This window comes from Adiantum capillus-veneris, chromosome 19 (genome assembly GCF_014529385.1).
Source record: "Adiantum capillus-veneris isolate H3 chromosome 19, ASM1452938v2, whole genome shotgun sequence".
NCBI lineage: Eukaryota > Viridiplantae > Streptophyta > Polypodiopsida > Polypodiales > Pteridaceae > Adiantum > Adiantum capillus-veneris.
The window spans coordinates 61,030,000-61,034,149 of NC_140949.1; positions in this window are offsets into that span (position 1 = coordinate 61,030,000).

Genomic DNA, 4,150 nt, shown 5'->3' on the forward strand with positions numbered 1-4,150 from the left:
CTTGAGGAAAACCCACAAGCAAAACACACACACACACGCACGCACGCACGCACTTACACCCTCGATGTAGTCTGTAGACACACACACACACACAGAAAATCGCAAATTAGGCTTATTATTAGAACTGGGTGTAATTGTGTGAGTGTGCGCACGTAAAATGTATCAAGAAGGTGGTGAAGCAATAAAAAAAGGCAAAAGGCAGACACAAGTCGTTGATCCATTTTCACACACCTTGACAAATGTCTTGCACGTGCAAAAATATTACTATATAACCAAACATTAAAAACAGTTGGGGTACAACCCTTAAACATCAAGGATGACTTGGACAACTATTAGAAAAAAACTAACTGGGTTGTCGAGTGTATTTTACCCGACTCAAATTGTAAAATCCCCATTAGATTTTGAGCTTGCCTTTAAGAAAACCGAGAAATTTACACAAGTTTTAGGTAATTACCGGCAACAACTTCAATTTTGGACCTAAAAGCCGGGAGTATTTCAAGTTTGCTCTTATTTTCATTAGTTAGGGAAAATGTATTTTTCTAGCCCTGAAGTCTTGGACTATGAAGGCATCCTTGACTTGCCTCAAGCATGGGAGATGGAGATATAGCCGAGGCTTGACTTGGGTGGTAGTGTTGAATGCTTTCTAAATAAATATTGACTACTTTGATGGGTTTCTTTCTATAAAAAAGCTAGACACCATTTTTTAATTGTGAAATCTCTCTTGATTCCTTGGAAAAGCAAGCACAACACCAAGACCTCCCACTTGTTCACTTAAGTCTCGTGCCACATGAAAGTGTTCTGTTTTTCTACCATTACAAGAGGTTGGGTGCACTTGTGACGTTTTTAGCGATGGAAATACATTGGATTTTTATACTCTCGACGTCACTAAGACCGTCGCTAATAGCATCGATATGGGAACGTCATTATGAGCGTCGCTATAATCGTCGCTACATGCGTCGCTATGGCCGGGCCATACACTGTAAGATGTTGATCTTTGACCAAATGGATTTACGTCATCCATAGCCAGGCCTAAGCGTAAATTTCGAGCTTCTCTAGCAAAATCCGGCCATGTTTCGTCTATATGTTTCCAGGCTGCGCAATCTGCAGGAATCCGTAGCACACCATCCAAAGATTTATTCTCCTTATGCCATGATGCTAGGCCGGCCATGGACTTACATTCGAAGAAATGCTTGATACGAGGAAGCAGAGGAAAATATCGCAAAACATGCATTCTTTGTTTATGCATGTGTGTGTGTGTGTATGTGTTTTTTGTTTATACATGTACTCTCTCTCTCTCTCTCTCTCTCTCTCTCTCTCTCTTTCAAAGACACAATGTGTGTGTGTGTGTGTGAGAGAGAGAGAGAGAGAGAGAGAGAGAAAGCGGGGAAGGGAACATGAGAGAGAGGAGAGGGAAGGAGGATACCTGGCTCTCCTTCCTCTCCGAGTGTGAGTGTGTGTGTGTGTTTTGGGGGGGGGGGAGAGAGAGGGAGGGAGAGCGCGGGTTACCTCTTTACTTGAGCCCCGAAAAATCAGATCTGAGATCTGGTTTTTTGAACGCTCTCGATTTATTTTTTACTCCTGTTGGCGTCGTTATGGACGTCGCTATTTAACAAATAAAATAGCGACGTTCATAGCGATGTTGATAACGACACCGTAGATTTTCACTTTTGAGCGTCGCACTGCAAGCGTCGCTAATGTGAAGTATCTCTTGTAGTGTACCAAATGTTTGGATTTAATTTACCAAGCTTAAGAGAGTATTTTTAGGGCTTGTTTATATGGTAGAGCAAGGTTATAAGGTGAAAAATATAGGCAATTTCTGATTACACAAAAATGCATACTATATAAAGAGATTAATGATAAGCTTCAAGGTGAAAATTGTACAAAATTTGAAGATGTTTTCTCAAAAAATTACAAAATGCTTAACAAATTTGTGTTCTCATTTATATAAAATGCAAATGGCAAAGCAAAACATAAGAAAACAAGTGAAAGGGTCACATTGCTTTCTAATTTTTTTTAAAAAAAGTGATAAAATCATTAGGTTGAGTTTAATTGCAATCAGTGTTCGGAAAAGGATTGCCTCGGGTTAGCCTTGAGCCCGATTGAAAATCAAAACTAGCCGATCCCAAACCATGGTAAAGGAAGAAAAACCGATGAAATATGTGAGAAAATAGTTCAAAAATTCTCCAAATTTTAACTCTTTTTTTATTTTTTCCAATATGCTTCATTACAAGGAGGAAACTCAGCCGGCACCAGTGTTCGTAAAAGGTGTGCCTGAGCTTAACTTAAGCCGATTGAATATGGGATTAGTTGGTTACAAGCAATGGTAAAGGAAAAAAATCGATAAAATATACAAAAAAATATTTCAAAATCTTGCAAATTTAAAAATTTCTATTAGTAGTTCCGGTTTGCATTTTTATATGCAAGAGACTTTGTTACGAATTATGTTATTAGATTCATCTAAGACTAAAGCCGTCCTTCAACGAGCACACAGCTTGCTATCGACGACTTGGCCTCTTAGTTTGGTGGTTTACGTGATAAAGAATTGCGTTGTCGCCGTGCAGACGTTACGACAAGGATTCTCGTGTAATAATCAAACCGCCATGAGTTTGCTGATAAATGGAGAGCAGGCATGTTAATGGCTCGATTCAAGCTGCACCCGCTAAGCTTATATGTAAACAACGTTTCGCTATTTATAAAGGTTAACATCTTTTTTGAACTTCCACTTGTAGGATGGGGACCACTTAGAAAAAAAGACTTCCGAAACATTGTCGACCACTAGACTTTCCCAAAGAGCGACTGGAATTAAGCTACAAAATACAAGAAAGTCGTGCCATGTGAGGCTATGAAATGAAAGGTAAAATAAAAAGAACTCGTTTGTGTGTGTAGAATTTACTAGAATTAGAATTAAGGAAGTTCAAACTTCACTTTGGCATTCTGAAAAAAGAGAATGCAAGAAAAGGCAAGATATGTCAAGGATACGAAATGAAAAGATGCATTCAATATTTTAAAACAGAAATAACTGTTAAGGTAACTTTCAATCATCATTGAATCTAAGGCCTTTTTTTTTTGAAAGCCAAAAAAGAGACAAGCCTCAAGTTCTAGGTTACATGCCAATTTTGAGTCACCAACCAAAACTAATTACTTTGAACTTTTTTAAAAATCAGAGACAAATTTTGAAAGTAGCAATGCTTCAGCACGATTTTATGATTAAAAAATGGTTATTTAGGTCAAAATCAAGATAAATTGGATCCCATTTTGAAATTTGTCTCGAACCATAATTTATTACACTCAAAAGGAGATTATTTTTCACATGAAACTTGCAAAAATGTGTGCCACAAGTATGTAATCACAACTCTGGGCTTATTTCTTTAAAGAAAATCAACAAAGATGCTTTCTATTGATGCACACATAGTTTAATTGAATACCTTATAAGGGGCCAAGTCGTTCAAATTTGCTTGTTTGACAAGTGCTATGGAACTTAAAAGTCTTCTGAATGAATGAATAAATAGAAAGAGATCCTAAATTTTTAAATGCTATTCAAAAGTCAAAAGATGCATTCATTTTTTAAGCATGCTTGACAAAGGCTTTTATAGAATAAATGAATAAGCAATATATAGCTTGATCCATGATATAAGATGCTTATCAAGTCTATTTTTATAAAATTAAATATTAAAATATTTTTTTTTGTTTTGAATTTTTTCCAAGTAACTTATCGAAAAGACTAACAAAAAATTGTCAAGTATCTTTTTTTTTTTTTGCAAACTCACAATTGTGAGTAGGTGTATTGTTGTAAACAGCAAAAAATATACATTAGCTTCAAAATATATCGAACCTAGAGGGGTCATTTGAGACATCAAAAGGTTTACACAGCATCAAGTAATGGCGAGCATGACCCATGCACCCTTACTCGATGCAAGAGGTCATGACCGCTAGAGATGCCTGGTTCCACTCGTCTGAATTCTTCTTTTTAACTTTTATGACCCATTAATAGTCATTTTTTTGCCTTTTGAAGGCCCCTTTGAAGACTTCAGTTTTTTCTTTTAATCATTCATTTTCTTTGAAGCCTGTCCTGTTTTTCTCTATGAAAAGATTCCAAGTAGTTTATAAAGGCTTGACAATCCAATAATCTTATTGTCAAGCAATCCATCTG